The sequence below is a fragment of the Gossypium arboreum genome, chromosome 8 (assembly GCF_025698485.1).
Source record: "Gossypium arboreum isolate Shixiya-1 chromosome 8, ASM2569848v2, whole genome shotgun sequence".
NCBI lineage: Eukaryota > Viridiplantae > Streptophyta > Magnoliopsida > Malvales > Malvaceae > Gossypium > Gossypium arboreum.
Window position 1 is genome coordinate 27,415,059 of NC_069077.1, and position 17,542 is coordinate 27,432,600.

The following is a 17,542-nucleotide window of genomic DNA, read 5'->3' on the forward strand; positions in this document are numbered from 1 at the left end:
TGTGTAAAGGCCTTAGATGTGGTTGTTGGATTGATGAATTATGTTATGATGATCTTTTGCATGATGGTTGTTGTTATTTGGTGTTTCAGGGTGGTAAAGGGCTTGGTAAATAGCTCTATGTTACCCACACGAGTAGACACACGGGCGTGTGTCTAGGCCGTGTGTGACACACAGCCAGCCCCATGAGCGTGTTGTCCAGCTGTGTGTCCCCTGCATGTAGAAATTTCAAGTTAGTTTACATGGTAGTAAACACACGGGTAGAGACACGGCCGTGTGTCTTAGTCTTGTTAAGGACACAGCCTAGCATATTGGCGTGTGCCTTGGCTGTGTGACCCTTAAGGATTGCTGACGTCAGAAACAGATTGTCAAGGTTTTTGGACACGAACGTGTCATGACCGTGTGAGAGACACGGACCATAGACACGGGCATGTGTCAGGCCGTGTGAAAACCCTGTGGGTTCGAATTTAGAATTTAATTCCACACGAGCGTGTTACCCTCCCACACGGGCGTGTGCCCTGTTTCAAGGGTTATTTTTATTAAGTCGGTTTAAGGTCCTGAGTTAGTTTCGAATGGTTTCCAATAAGATTTTGAAGCATCGTAGGCCCACATTAAGGAGTTTTAAGAAAGGTTAGAAAAAGTTTTAAATTTTATCGAGTCTTGGTGACTTAGAAATGATTGTAGGCATGTGGTTAAGTATGATAATGCCTCGTGCCCAGTCTCGGTCTCAGACTCGGGTAAGGGGTGTTACATTTAGTGGTATCAGAGTATGGTTTAGTCAGTTCTAGGACTAACTTAGCATGAGTACGAGTCTAGCTATATATGCCATAAATGTACATTGATAGTGGGACGACTCTTGACGATTACAAATTATGTTTTTCATATAGTAAATGGATCCCGACGTAGCTACGATGGATGATGTGAGGAGTAATGCGTCGACTCCCGCTGAAGGGACCACGCCAGTAGATAGTGTGCCTGTAACACTGAGTCAGGTTGGAGGGGCTAGAGAGGCTTATTTCTACATGATGGACGCTTGGTAAATGGAGTTTGTTCCTGCGAATCCAAACACTCCACCTCCACCACCTCCGATTCTTTACTATGCCTTTGTAGCTCCGCAAGGAGTGGATTTGGTTAGGAGAGAGAAACCCTCAGTAGCTAAGATACGAAAGTAAGGGACTGAGGAATTTTGGGCTAAGATTGATGATGACTCGGAGAGAGTAAAATTTTTGCTAGAAAATAACATTAGGGTATTTGATGAGTTATCATGCATGCTTGAGGAGTGTGTGAAGTGCACAGTGTCACTCCTACGAGACTCAACCTATCAATGGTGGAACACCCTTGTGTCGGTAGTACCAAGGGAAAGGATTACATAGGAGTTCTTCCAGGAGGAGTTCTGGAAGAAGTATATTAGTCAGAGGTTTGTGGACCAAAGAAGAAAAGAGTTTTTAGAGGTGAAGCAAGGCCGTAGGACGGTGACTGAGTATGAACATGAGTTTATGAGACTCAACAAATATGCACAGGAGTGCGTATTTACAGAATCCATTATGTCCAAGAGGTTTGAAGATGGTTTGAACGAATACATTCATCTATTTGTTGGCATCTTGGAGATAAGGGAATTTGTGGTGCTCGTGAAGAGAGCATGTAAGGTGGAGGAATTGGCTAAAGAGAAAAGAAGAGCTGGAATCTAGTCCCGAGACTCAAGGAAGAGACACATAGGGAAATCACAGCAGACCTCATCTAAGAGACCCAGAGAGTTTTCTACCGATCAAATGGGTCAGTGGGGTTCTCAAATAAGAGCAAGAATAAGCAACATATGGCGTCTAAAGCCCAAACTACTTCTATCTCAAGTGTTGGTAGTGCTCGGCCAAATAGACGGAAGTGTTCACAATATAGTAAACGTGCCGAGTGAATGAAAGAGGTTGCTTCAAATGCAGATCTTTGGACCACTTCATCTGAGACTACCTTGAATTAGATGAGAAAGAGAAAAAGCAAGACGTGAGGACGAATAGTGCTCTTAATAGGGGTAGACCACAGAAGAACTCGGGCAATGGGGCTAGCAGTAGAGGTGCCCCTACAGATTCAGCTGTGAGGTCTGAGGGCCGTGCGTCTACAAGGACTTATGCCATTCGCGCTAGTGAAAAGGCATCTTCACCAGATATGATTACGAGTACTTTTTCTCTTCACGATATCTCTATTATTGCCTTGATTGATCTAGGGTCTACTCATTCCTATGTATGCATGAAATTAGTACCCAGTATGAATATGTTTGTTGAGTCCACCGAATTTGTGATAAAAGTGTCAAACCCGTTAGGCAGGCATGTGATAGTTGATAAAGTATGTAGAAATTGTCCTTTGATGGTTAGAGGTTATTATTTTCCGGCTATCCTCATGCTATTACCGTTTGATAAACTTGACCTAATTCTTGGCATGGATTGGTTAACGGCTCATGATGTGATAGTGAATTGTGGTAGTAAGTTGATTGAAATGAAATGTGAGAATGGGGATATTATTCGGGTTGAATCAGGTGAACCGGAAAACTCATCAGTACTGATCTTGTCTTTGACTGACGAGAAATATTTGAGAAAAGGGTATGAGTCCTACCTAGCATTTGTGTTGAACATCAAAGAGTCTGAAGTGAAAATTGAAACAGTGCCTGTAGTACGTGAGTTCACAGATGTGTTTCTAGAGGAATTGCCCAGATTACCTCTAACCAGAGAAATTGAGTTTGGCATCGAGTTAGTCCCTGGTACGACCATCTCGATTGCTCCGTATAGAATGGCTCCTATGGAGTTGAAGGTTCAAGTACAAGAGTTAATTGACATGGGATTTACGAGACTGAGTTTTTCTCCGTGGGGTGCCCCAGTGCTATTTGTGAAGAAAAAAGATGGGTCGATGAGATTGTGCATAGACTACCGACAGCTCAACAAAGCGATTGTGAAGAACAAGTATCCCTTGCAAAGGATCGATGATTTGTTCGATCAGTTGAAGGGAGCCACTGTGTTTTCCAAGATCAACCTAAGGTCAGGCTACTATCAGCTAAGGGTTAAGGAGCAAGATGTACCGAAGATCGCGTTTAGGATGAGGTATAAGCATTATGAGTTTCTTGTTATGTCTTTTGGTTTAACAAATGTTCCTGTGGTGTTTATGGATTTGATGAACTGCATTTTTTGGTTGAATTTTGACAAATTTGTGGTGGTCTTTATCGATGACATACTGATTTACTCGCGTGATGAGAGTGAGCACGCGGAGCATCTGAGAACTGTTTTACAAACCTTAAGAGATAAGCAATTATATGCCAAATTCAGTAAGAGTGAATTTTGGCTTAAAGAGGTTATATTCCTAGGACACATCGTGTTGGGAGATGGGATCAGAGTTGACCCAAGTAAGATCTCGGTTATAGCTGAGTGGAAATTACTGAGGAATATGACTGAGGTTTGAAGCTTTTTGGGTTTAGCTGGGTACTACAGAAGATTCGTGAATAGATTCTCTATGATAGCTACTCCGATGAAAAAGTTGTTACAAAAGGGCGTCAAGTTTGAATGGACAGAGAACTGCCAACAAAGTTTCGAGAGATTAAAGGTCTTACTGACCGAGGCTCTAGTTCTGGTGCAACCAGAATTGAGGAAAGAATTCGTAGTATATAGCGATACCTCCTTAAATGGATTGGGGTGCGTACTCTTGCAAGAAGGAAAAGTGATTGCATATTTCTCGAGACAGCTAAAGCCACACGAGAAGAATTACCCGACGCACTATTCAGAGTTGGCCGTCATTGTGTTCGCACTGAAAATTTGGAGACACCATTTGTATGGCGGGAGATACCGATTGTTCACCGACCATAAGAGTTTAAAGTATTTGATGACTCAGAAGGAGCTGAATTTACGGCAACGAAGGTGGTTGGAGTTGATAAAGGATTACGAGTTAGCGATTAACTACCACCCTGGAAAGACGAATGTAGTCGCCGATGCTTTGAGCAGGAAATCATTGTTCGCCTTAAGGGCTTCAAAAACTTAGCTGACCGTGATTGATGATGGCTCGATTCTAGTCGAGATGAGAGCTAGACCTATGTTCCTTCAAGATATATGTGAGGCTCAGAAAAATGATGAGGACTTGCAAGCTAAAATGGCTTAGTGTGAAACGGAAAATGAATCAGAATTTCATATTAGTACTAATAGTTGTATGATGTACCGAGACAGGATCTGTGTACCCAAGGATAAGGAGCTTATTCAGAAGATTTTATGAGAGGCACATAGTGGTTGCTTGTCTATCCATCTAGGTAATGTGAAAATATACAATGACTTAAAGAAAATGTACTGGTGATCAAGAATGAAAAGAGACATTTTTGAGTTTGTCTCTAAGTGTCTAGTTTGTCAACAAGTGAAGGCCGAACATCAAGTACCCTCGGGTTTACTATAGCTTGTGATGGTTCCCGAACGGAAATAAGACCGGGTAACCATAGATTTTGTGTCAAGATTGCCTTTGACACTAAAGAAAAAGGATTCCTTGTGGGTCGTTGTTGATAAGCTTACCAAGTCAGCACATTTTATACCGGTGTGTACTGATTACTCCCTTGAGAAATTGGTTGATTTGTATGTTTCAGAGATAGCAAGACTTCACGGGATGCCCTTGTCAATTATCTCGAACAGGGATCCGAGGTTTACCTCGAGGTTTTGGAAGAAGTTGCAAGACGCTTTGGGAACAAAGTTGAATTTTAGCACAGCTTTTCATCCGTAAACCGATGGTCAGTTAGAAAGAGTAATTAAGATATTAAAGGACATGTTACGGTGTTGTTTTCTCGAGTTTCAAGTCAGTTGGGAAAAGTATTTACCTCTAGTCGAATTCGTATACAACAACAGTTATTAGTCAAGTCTGAAAATGAAACATTATGAGGCTTTATATGGGCGTAAGTGTTGAACACCCTTATATTGGACCGAGGTGAAAGAGAATTAGATACACGGGGTTAATTTAGTTAAAGAGACTGAAGAGAAAGTGAAGGCGATTCGTGACTGCTTAAAGACCGTTTTGGATAGACAGAAATTCTATCCGGATTTGAAACGGAAAGAGATCGAGTTTCAAGTCAGGAATAAGGTGTTTTTAAAGGTATCACCGTGGAGGAAAGTCCTAAGATGTGGTAGAAAGGGCAAACTGAGTCCTTATTTCATTGGACCTTATGAGGTGACTGAGAGAGTTGGGCCGGTAGCATACTGATCAGCCTTGTCTCGTGAGCTAGAGAAAATTCATGATGTATTCCATGTATCGATGTTACATCGCTATCGATCTGACCCTTCACATGTGATTCCACCAGAAAAAATTGAAATAAGCCTAGATATGACCTATAGTGAAAAACCGATTAAGATTTTCGTTCGAGAGGTCAAGAAGTTGAGGAATAAAAGTGTGGCACTCGTAAAGGTTTTGTGGCATAGACATGGAGTCGAGGAAGCCACGTGGGAACTTGAAGTGACTATGAGAGATCAATATTCGAACTTATTCACTAAGATTTTCGAGGACGAAAATCCTTAAGGGGGAGAATTATAACAGCCTGATTTTTGGGGCTAGTCGGAACGGTGGTTTCGGGACCACTGACCCAAGGTTAGACAAATTATTTTTGATATTATTTTTATGTGTTGTGGCATTATATGAGTACATGAAAAATTTGGCAAGGTAATTTTAGCATTTGTGAGCTTAATTGCGAAAAAAAAGACTAAATCGCATAAAGTTCAAAAGTCTTAATTTAATAGCTAAGGGTGTTAAATTGCCATGGAACTTAAACTGGGGGTCTTTAAAGGGCAAATAGACCTAAAAAGAGTGCTAGGCCGGCCATGGGGACAAGAATGGTAAAAAAAAGTCAAATTGGGTGGGTTTGGTTGCTTGTTTGACTAAAAAGAAAAAAAAATAAACAAAGGATGATATCATCCTTTTCCTATCTTCTCTAGTGACGAAAATATCAGCCATAGGAGGGTTTGAGAGCTTGAAAAATTTCAGCCACTCTCTATTCTTATAGGTAAGTGATTTTGATAGTTTTCTTAATGATTTTTGCATTTTTGGACCCTTTGTAACATGAACTTTCTAACAAGGGGACTATTTTGTAAAATGATTGAAAGTCTAGAGTTTTGACATGATATTAGACATGTTTATTTCTGAAATTTTATGGAATAATATGAGTTATGGTTGAGAAATAAACAATTATTGTGAAGAAATTTTCATAGAAGCCCTAATTAGGGACCATTTTGCATAAGTTGAAAAATTAGATGGTAAATATGAGAAATAATGGGAATTTTGAGTTTCTATAAGAGTAAAAAGGGTTCGGCTAGGCTTAAGATATGAAGAAATTCGATAAAAATTGATTTTTGGAGCTAAGGGTAAAATGGTCACTTTGTAAAAGTATAGAGGCAAAATGGTCATTTTTCTCAATTATAAATTATTGAGTACCTAGATTATTAAAAGAATTAAATTTGTGAATTTTTTTCATTTTAAATGAAGAATTGCAAATTTCGGGCCTAGACTGGGGAAAAGCAAAGCAAGTGGATTAAGCCGGACGAGTAGTCTACATTTTTTGCATACTGAGGTAAGTTGTATGTAAATAATACAACTACATGGTTATTATAAGTTTAATTTGATATAGCATAAATCACTTGTTTGTGGAAATAATTATGTATGATGAATATTGAGATAGTAGAACTCCTGTTGAACCTTAGGAAATAAATCGATTATTCGTGCCATGACATTTGGGTCATTTGTGTGCTAGTGTAAGACATGTCTAGGACATGCATAGTCTAAATTATGAGAGCCAGTATAAGACCATGTTTGGGACATGGCATTGGCATTGAGACGTAAGCTAGTGTCTGCATCGGCCTCGTGACGTAAGTCAGTGTAAGACATGTCTGGGATACGCATCGGTTACGAGATGGGTTAGTGTAAGACCCTGTCTGGGACATGGTATCGGCATGGATATGTGAGAGCTAGTGTAAGATTATGTCTGGGACATGGCGTCGGCCTCGATTTCGATAGTCAGTGTAAGACCATGTCTGGGACATGGCATCGGTATTATACTCTGTGTTTGAGGCTTAGTGAATACCCGATAGCATTTCAAATAGTTCAACGGCGAAAGTTACAGTTTAAGTTATACGAGAAAAGTAAGATCATGTTGTAAGTGGTACAGGTACCTATTTGAAATGTATGAGATGTAAGCTCAATATATGCCATGTGAAATGTATTGGCTAGTGATGAGTAAGTTGTTCTTATGCCTACTTATGTGCTATGAGCATGATGATAAATGGTAAAGTTGTTGTTATATTTATTGCATGCAACTTATTAAGTTTTATGCTTACCCTATTTTTTTCCATTTTCTTATAGTGTCGTCTATTTAGCTCGTGGATCAACGGTTGTCGGAGGCATCGATCACACTATCAATCGTAGCACTTGGTATAATTAGATCTATTTATTTTGATTATGGCATGTATAGGACCCTGACTTTAAAATTTTGTGTCTTTGTTAATTGGCCAAATGTGTTGGCGTGCTTTAGCATTTTGATTCATTTTGTACAAGGTCATGGAAATGGCTAAAGTTGAAAGTTGTTATATGAAAACAAGAAGTTGTTTCATGAATGGGTAATTTGTTGGTTGTTTTAGTAAATATGAAATGTGTAAAGGCCTTAGATGTGGTTGTTGGATTGAGAAATTATATTATGATGATCTTTTGCATGATGGTTGTTGTTATTTTGTGTTTCAGGGTGGTAAAGGGCTTGGTAAATAGCTCTATGTTACCCACACGAGTAGACACACGGGCGTGTGTCTAGGCCGTGTGTGACACACAGCCAGCCCCATGAGCGTCTTGTCCAGCTGTGTGTCCCCTGCATGTAGAAATTTCAAGTTAGTATACATGGTAGTAAATACATGGGCAGAGACACGGTCATGTGTCTTAGTCTTGTTAAGGACACAGCCTAGCACACTGGCGTGTGCCTTGGCTGTGTGACCCTTAAGGATTGCTGACATCAGAAACAGAATGTCAAGGTTTTTGGACACGAACGTGTCATGAATGTGTGAGAGACACGGACCATAAACACGAGCATGTGTCAGGCCGTGTGAAAACCCCTGTGGGTTCGAATTTAGACTTTAATTCCACACGGGCGTGTTACCCTCCCACACGGGCGTGTGCCCTGTTTCAAGGGTTATTTTTATTAAGTCGGTTTAAGGTCCTGAGTTAGTTTCGAATGGTTTCCAATAAGATTTTGAAGCATCGTAGGCCCACATTAAGGAGTTTTAAGAAAGGTTAGAAAAAGTTTTAAATTTGATCTAGTCTTGGCGACTTAGAAATGATTGTAGGCATGTGGTTAAGTATGATAATGCCTCGTGCCCAATCCCGGCCTCAGACTCGGGTAAGGGGTGTTGCATTTAGTGGTATCAGAGTATGGTTTAGTCAGTTCTAGGACTAACTTAGCATGAGTACGAGTCTAGCTATATATGCCATAAATGTACATTGATAGTGTGACGACTCTTGACGATTACAAATTATGTTTTTCATATAGAAAATGGATCTCGACGTAGCTACGTTAGATGATGTGGAGAGTAATACGTCGGCTCCCGCTGAAGGGACCAGGCCAGTAGATAGTGTGCCTGTAACACTGAGTCAGGTCGGAGGGGCTAGAGAGGCTTATTTCTATATGATGGACGCTTGGTACATGGAGTTTGTCTTGCGAATCCAAACACTCCACCTCCACCACCTCCGATTCTTTAGTATGCCCTTGTAGCTCCGCAAGGAGTGGATTTGGTTAGGAGAGAGAAACCCTCAGTAGCTAAGATACGAAAGCAAGGGACTGAGGAATTTTGGGCTAAGATTGATGATGACTCGGATAGAGTAAAATTTTGGCAAGAAAATAACATTAGGGTATTTGATGAGTTATCATGCATGCTTGAGGAGTGCGTGAAGTGCGCAGTGTCACTCCTACGGGACTCAACCTATCAATGGTGGAACACCCTTGTGTCGGTAGTACCAAGGGAAAGGATTACATAGGAGTTCTTCCAGGAGGAGTTCTGGAAGAAGTATATTAGTCAGAGGTTTGTGGACCAAAGAAGAAAATAGTTTTTAGAGGTGAAGCAAGGCCGTAGGACGGTGACTGAGTATGAACGTAAGTTTATGAGACTCAACAAATATGCACAGGAGTGCGTATTTACAGAATCCATTATGTGCAAGAGGTTTGAAGATGGTTTGAACGAATACATTCATCTATTTGTTGGCATCTTGGAGATAAGGGAATTTGTGGTGCTCGTGAAGAGAGCATGTAAGGTGGAGGAATTGGCTAAAGAGAAAAGAAGAGCTGGAATCAAGTCCTGAGACTCAAGGACGAGACACATAGGGAAATCACAACAGACCTCATCTAAGAGACCCAGAGAGTTTTCTACCGATCAAATGGGTCAGTGGGGTTCTCAAATAAGAGCAAGAATAAGCAACATATGGCGTCTAAAGCCCAAACTACTTCTATCTCGAGTGTTGGTAGTGCTCGGCCAAATAGACGGAAGTGTTCACAATGTGGTAAACGTGCCGAGTGAATGAAAGAGGTTGCTTCAAATACAGATCTTTGGACCACTTCATCTGAGACTACCTTGAATTAGATGATAAAGAGAAAAAGCAAGATGTGAGGATGAATAGTGCTCCTGATAGGGGTAGACCACAGAAGAACTCGGGCAATGGGGCTAGCAGTAGAGGTGCCTCTATAGATTCAGCTGTGAGGTCTGAGGGTCGTGCGTCTACAAGGACTTATGCCATTCACGCTAGCGAAAAGGCATCTTCACCAGATATGATTACGGGTACTTTTTCTCTTCACGATATCTCTATTATTGCCTTGATTGATCTAGGGTCTACTCATTCCTATGTATGGATGAAATTAGTACCCAATATGAATATGTTTGTTGAGTCCACCGAATTTGTGATAAAAGTGTCAAACCCGTTAGGCAGGCATGTGATAGTTGATAAAGTATGTAGAAATTGTCCTTTGATGGTTAGAGGTTATTGTTTTCCGGCTAACCTCATTTTATTATCGTTTGATAAACTTGACCTAATTCTTGGCATGTGTTGGTTAACTGCTCATGATGTGATAGTGAATTGTGGTAGTAAGTTGATTGAAATGAAATGTGAGAATGGGGATATTATTCGGGTTGAATCAGGTGAACCGGAAAACTCATCAGTACTAATCTTGTATTTGACTGACGAGAAATATTTGAGAAAAGGGTATGAGTCCTACCTAGCATTTGTGTTGAACATCAAAGAGTCTGAAGTGAAAATTGAAACAGTGCCTGTAGTACGTGAGTTCACAGATGTGTTTCTAGAGGAATTGCCCAGATTACCTCTAACCAGAGAAATTGAGTTTGGCATCGAGTTGGTCCCTGGTACGACCATCTCGATTGCTCCGTATAGAATGGCTCCTATGGAGTTGAAGGTTCAAGTACAAGAGTTAATTGACAAGGGATTTACGAGACTGAGTTTTTCTTCGTGGGGTGCCCCAGTGCTATTTGTGAAGAAAAAAGATGGGTTGATGAGATTGTGCATAGACTACCGACAGCTCAACAAAGCGATTGTGAAGAACAAGTATCCCTTGCAAAGGATCGATGATTTGTTCGATCAGTTGAAGGGAGCCACTGTGTTTTCCAAGATCAACCTAAGGTCGGGCTACTATCAGCTAAGGGTTAAGGAGTAAGATGTACCGAAGATCGCATTTAGGATGAGGTATGAGCATTATGAGTTTCTTGTTATGTCTTTTGGTTTAACAAATGTTCATGCGGTGTTTATGGATTTGATGAACTGCATTTTTTGGTTGTATTTTGACAAATTCGTGGTGGTCTTTATCGATGACATACTGATTTACTCGCATGATGAGAGTGAGCACGCGGAGCATCTGAGAACTGTTTTACAAACCTTAAGAGATAAGCAATTATATGCCAAATTCAGTAAGAGTGAATTTTGGCTTAAAGAGGTTAGATTCCTAGGACACATCGTGTTGGGAGATGGGATCAGAGTTGACCCAAGTAAGATCTCGGTTATAGCTGAGTGGAAATTACCGAGGAATGTGACCTAGGTTTGAAGCTTTTTGGGTTTAGCTGGGTACTACAGAAGATTCGTGAATGGATTCTCTATGATAGCTACTCCGATGAAAAAGTTGTTACAAAAGGGCGTCAAGTTTGAATGGACAGAGAACTGCCAACAAAGTTTCGAGAGATTAAAGGTCTTGCTGACCGAGGCTCTAGTTCTGGTGCAACCAGAATCGGGGAAAAAATTCGTAGTATATAGCGATAGCTCCTTAAATGGATTGGGGTGTGTACTCTTGCAAGAAGGAAAAGTGATAGCATATTTCTCGAGACAGCTAAAGCCACACGAGAGGGATTACCCGATGCACTATTCAGAGTTGGCCGTCATTATGTTTGCGCTGAAAATTTGGAGACACCATTTGTATGGCGAGAGATACCGATTGTTCACCGACCATAAGAGTTTAAAGTATTTGATGACTCAGAAGGATCTAAATTTACGGCAACGAAGGTGGTTGGAGTTGATAAAGGATTACGAGTTAGCGATTAACTACCACCCTGAAAAGGCAAATGTAGTCGCCGATGCTTTGAGTTGGAAATCATTGTTCGCCTTAAGGGCTCCGAAAACTTAGCTGACCGTGATTGATGATGGCTCGATTCTAGTCGAGATGAGAGCTAGACCTATGTTCCTTCAAGAGATATGTGAGGCTCAGAAAAGTGATGAGAACTTGCAAGCTAAAATGGCTTAGTGTGAAACGAAAAATGAATCAGAATTTCATATTAGTACTAATGGTTGTATGATGTACCGAGACAGGATCTGTGTACCCAAGGATAAGGAGCTTATTCAGAAGATTTTATGAGAGGCACATAGTGGTTGCTTGTCTATCCATCCAGGTAATGTGAAAATGTACAATGACTTGAAGAAAATGTACTGGTGGTCAAGAATGAAAAGAGACATTTTTGAGTTTGTCTCTAAGTGTCTAGTTTGCCAACAAGTGAAGGCCGAACATGAAGTACCCTCGGGTTTACTATAGCTTGTGATGGTTCCCGAATGGAGATAAGACCGGGTAACCATAGATTTTGTGTCAAGATTGCCTTTGACACTAAAGAAAAAGGATTCCTTGTGGGTCGTTGTTGATAAGCTTACCAAGTCAGCACATTTTATACCAGTGTGTACTGATTACTCCCTTGAGAAATTGGTTGACTTGTATGTTTCAGAGATAGCAAGACTTCACGGGATGCCCTTGTCAATTATCTCAGACAGGGATCTGAGGTTTACCTCGAGGTTTTGGAAGAAGTTGCAAGACGCTTTGGGAACAAAGTTGAATTTTAGCACAGCTTTTCATCCGCAAACCGATGGTCAGTTAGAAAGAGTAATTAAGATATTAAAGGACATATTACGGTGTTGTGTTCTCGAGTTTCAAGTCAGTTGGGAAAAGTATTTACCGCTAGTCGAATTTGTAAACAACAACAGTTATTAGTCAAGTCTGAAAATGAAACATTATGAGGCTTTATATGGGCGTAAGTGTTGAACACCCTTATATTGGACCAAGGTGAAAGAGAATCAGATACACGGGGTTAATTTAGTTAAAGAGACTGAAAAGAAAGTGAAGGCGATTCGTGACTGCTTGAAGACCGTTTTGGATAGACAGAAATTCTACGCGGATTTGAAACGGAAAGAGATCGAGTTTCAAGTCAGGAATAAGGTGTTTTTAAAGGTATCACCGTGGAGGAAAGTCCTAAGATGTGGTAGAAAGGGCAAGCTGAGTCCTTATTTCATTGGACCTTATGAGGTGACTGAGAGAGTTGGGCCGGTAGCATACTGATCAGCCTTGCCTCGTGAGCTAGAGAAAATTCATGATGTATTCCATGTATCGATGTTACGTCGCTATCGATCTGACCCCTCACATGTGATTCCACCAGAAGAAATTGAAATAAGCCTAGATATGACCTATAGTGAAGAACCGATTAAGATTTTAGATCGAGAGGTCAAGAAGTTGAGGAATAAAAGTGTGGCACTCGTAAAGGTTTTGTGGCATAGACATGGAGTCGAGGAAGCCACGTGGGAACTTGAAGTGACTATGAGAGATCAATATTCGAACTTATTCACCGGTAAGATTTTCGGGGACGAAAATCCTTAAGGGGGAGAATTATAACAGCCTGATTTTTGGGGCTAGTCGGAACGGTGGTTTCGGGACCACTAACCCGAGGTTAGACAAATTATTTTTGATATTATTTTTATGTGTTGTGGCATTATATGAGTACATGAAAAATTTGGCAAGGTAATTTTAGCATTTGTGAGCTTAATTGCGAAAAAAAAGACTAAATCGCATAAAGTTCAAAAGTCTTAAATTAATAGCTAAGGGTGTTAAATTGCCATGGAACTTAAACTGGGGGTCTTTAAAGGGAAAATAGACCTAAAAAGAGTACTAGGCCGGCCATGGGGACAAGAATGGTAAAAAAAAGTCAAATTGGGTGGGTTTGGTTGCTTGTTTGACTAAAAAGAAAATAAAATAAACAAAGGATGATATCATCCTTTTCCTATCTTCTCTAGTGCTGAAAATATCAGCCATAGGAGGGTTTGAGAGCTTGAAAAATTTCAGCCACTCTCTATTCTCATAGGTAAGTGATTTTGATAGTTTTCTTAATGATTTTTGCATTTTTTGACCCTTTGTAAAATGAACTTTCTAACAAGGGGACTATTTTGTAAAATGATTGAAATTCTAGAGTTTTGCCATGATATTAGGCATGTTTATTTCTGAAATTTTATGGAATAATATGAGTTATGGTTGAGAAATAAACAACTTTTGTGAAGAAATTTTCACGAAAGCCCTAACTATGGACCATTTTTCATAAGTTGAAAAATTAGATGGTAAATGTGAGAAATAATGGGATTTTTGGGTTATTGTAAGAGTAAAAAGGGTTCGGCTAGGCTTAAGATATGAAGAAATTCGATAAAAATCAATTTTCGGAGCTAGGGGTGAAATGGTCACTTTGCAAAAGTATAGGGGCAAAATGATCATTTTGCCCAATTATAAATTATTGAGTACCTAGATCATTAAAAGGATTAAATTTGTGAATTTTTATCATTTTAGATCAAGAATTACAAAATTTAGGCGTAGACAAGGGAAAAGCAAATCAAGTGGACTAAGCCGGATGAGTAGCCTACATTTTTTGTATACTGAGGTAAGTTGTATATAAATAATACAACTACATGGTTATTATAAGTGTTTAATTTGATATAGCCTAAATCGCTTGTTTGTGGAAATAATTATGTGTGATGAATATTGAGATAGTAGGTCATTTGTGTGCTAGTGTAAGACATGTCTAGGATATGTATCAGCCATATAATGAGAGCCAGTATAAGATCATGTCTGGGACATGACATTGGCATTGAGACGTAAGCTAGTGTGAGACATGTCTGGGACATGCATCGGCTACGTGATGTGCCAGCGTAAGACCCTTTCTAGGACATGACATCAGCACAGATATGTGAGAGCTAGTGTAAGACCATGTCTAGAACATGGCGTCGGCCTTGATTTCGATAGTTAGTGTAAGACCATGTCTGGGACATGGCATCGACTTGATGAATGAGCCAGTATAAGACCATGTCTGGGACATGACATTGGCATTATACCCTGTATTTGAGGCTTAGTGAATACCCGATAGTATTTCAAATGGTTCAACAATGAAAGTTACAGTTTAAGTTAAACGAGAAAAGTATGATCATGTTGTGAGTGGTGCAGGTACCTATTTGAAATGTATGAGATGTGAGCTCAATATATGCTATGTGAAATGTATTGGCTAGTGATGAGTAAGTAGTGCTTATGCCTACCTATGTACTATGATCATGATGATAAATCGTAAAGTTGTTGTTATATTTATTGCATGCAACTTACTAAGCTTTATGCTTACCCTATTTCTTTCTATTTTCTTATAATGCCGTCTAATTAGCTTGTGGATCAACGGTTGTCGGAGGCATTGATCACACTATCAATCATAACACTTGGTATATTTAGATCTATTTATTTTGATTATGGCATGTATAGGACCCTGACTTTAGAATTTTGTGTCTTTGTTAATTGGCCAAATGTGTTGGCTTACCTTAGCATTTTGATTCATTTTGTACAAGGTCGTGGAAATAGCTAAAGTTGAAAGTTGTTATGTGAAAACAAGAAGTTGTTTCATGAAGGGGTAATTTTTTGGTTGTTTTAGTAAATATGAAATGTCTAAAGGCCTTAGATGTGGTTGTTGGATTGAGGAATCATATTATGATGATCTTTAGCATGATTGTTGTTGTTATTTTGTGTTTTAGGGTGGCAAAGGGCTTGGTAAATAGCCCTATGTTGCCCACACGGGTAGACACACGAGCATGTGTCTACCCGTGTTTGACACACAACCAGCCTTGTGGGCGTGTTGTCCAGCTGTGTGTCCCCTGCATGTAGAAATTTCAAGTCAGTATGCATGGTAGTAAACACACGGGTTAAGACACGGCCGTGTGTCCCAACTGTGTGAAGGACATGGCCTAGCGTACGGGCATGTGCCTTGGCTGTGTGACCCTTAAGGATTGTTGACGTCAGAAACAAAATGTTAAGATTTTCAGACATGGGCTAAGACACGGGCATGTCGTGGCCGTATGAGAGACATGGGCCATAGACACGACCATGTGACAGGCCGTGTGAAAACCCCTGTAGGTTTAAATTTAGAATTTATTTCCATACGGGCGTGTTACCCTTCCACACGGATGTGTGCCATGTTTCAAGGGTTCAGTTTAAGGACCTGAGTTAGTTTCAAATGGTTTCCAATGAGAGTTTGAGGCCTCATAGGCCCACATTACGAATTTTTAAAAAAGGTTAGAAAAAGTTTTGAATTTGATCGATTCTTGGTGACTCAGAAATGATTGTAGGCATATGGTTAAGTATGATAGTGCCTCGTGCCCAGTCTCGGCCTCAGACTCGGGTAAGGGTGTTATAATATCTCTATGAATTCTACCCATCGAGTGTGTTTCTTGCGTAACTTACCTTGTCCCTTTAACCATTTTAGGGATTCATAATTTGTATGGATAACAAACTCATTTGGTTGCAAGTAATGTTGCCAAACTTATAGAGCTCGAACTAATGCTAGCAACTCCTTATCGTTAGCTGAGTAGTTTAATTGCGCCCCTGTCAGGTTTTCACTAAAATATGAGATTGGCCATTTTTATTGCTTCAACACGGCGCCAATTCTAATACCTAAAGTATCACATTCAAGTTCGAAAGTGTAACAGGCCAATTTTGAGGCTAAAACAACACGATTTTGAGGCTAGTCAGAATAGTAATTTCAGAACCACTAAACCGAGGTCGAGGAAATTATTTTAAACATCATTTTATGTATTGTAGCATGATTAGATAAGTACATGAAAATTTTGGTGAATTAATTTTAGCGATTGCTTGTCTAATTGTGAAAAAGGACTAAATCGCATAAAGTGCAAAAGTCCTATTTTGTTAGATAAGTGTGTCAATTGGCTAAAGAAACTAAATTGAGGGCCTTAAAGAGCAATTAGACACTTAGAGAATAGGGTGGCCGGCCATAGGGGACAAATTGATGGGAAAGTCAAAATTAGGTGGTGTTTTGGTCATCAATTTTGACTAGTTTTAAATAAAATAAAACAAAAAGGGCTTCATATTTTTATTTCTTCTTCTTCAACCAATTTTCATCTTCAAAAGGGGGTTTTGGGAGCTTAAAATATCAGCCAATAACATCTCTTACAAGTAAGTCACTTATAAGGCTATTCTTGATGATTTTTGTATTTTTGGACTCCTTGTAACATAAGCTCTCTATGAAAGGGATTATTTTACAAAATGGTTGAGAAATTAGGGTTTTTCCATGAAAGCATATGTGTAGTTTTCTGAAATTTTATGGAAGAATATGAGTACTAGATGTGTAATAAACAACTTTTATGAAGGGATTTTTCATAAAAACCTTAATAGGGACTATTTTGCATAAGTTAGAAATTTGTTGATAAATGTGAGAAGTAATGGAAATTTTGGATTGCTTCTAGTATAAAATGTAATCAGCTAGGCTTATAATATGAAGAAATTCGATAAAAAATCAATTTTCGAGCATAGGGGTAAAATGGTCATTTTGTGAAAGTCAGGGGCAAAATAGTCATTTTGCCTAACTATGAACTTTCGGGCATCTAAATTGATATGCTGATGAAATAAATGAATTTTATTAATTTAGATCAAGAGAAACGTGATTCGGGTCTTGATCGGGGTAAGAACAAAGTTTACGACAATTAAGCTCGTCTTTATCAGTTTGTATCGAGGTAAGTACGTATGTAAATAATGTGTTATTGAAGCTTACTTTGGTATATTTTAATAATATACATGTGTAATTAGCTTATTTTTGTTATGTATCTAAATTCTAATTGTTGCCATGAATGTTTAAAGGACATGTTATGCGAGTAAATTACAATGTGAGCAAATGTGATGCTATTCGATTAGATATGAAGCCCCGTTGAACCTTAGACATAGCATAGGATACAAAGGGGC

At 39.5% G+C, this 17,542-nt stretch overlaps 1 long non-coding RNA gene across 1 annotated transcript; it reads left to right on the top strand.

Moving 5' to 3' along the window:
• Positions 1 to 6,524: 6,524 nt before the first annotated feature.
• On the top strand, positions 6,525 to 7,633 carry LOC128279471 (uncharacterized). Its single transcript, XR_008269658.1, has 2 exons — positions 6,525 to 6,559; positions 7,348 to 7,633. It is a non-coding gene; the product is annotated as an uncharacterized LOC128279471 (long non-coding RNA).
• The last annotated feature ends 9,909 nt before the right edge of the window (positions 7,634 to 17,542 follow it).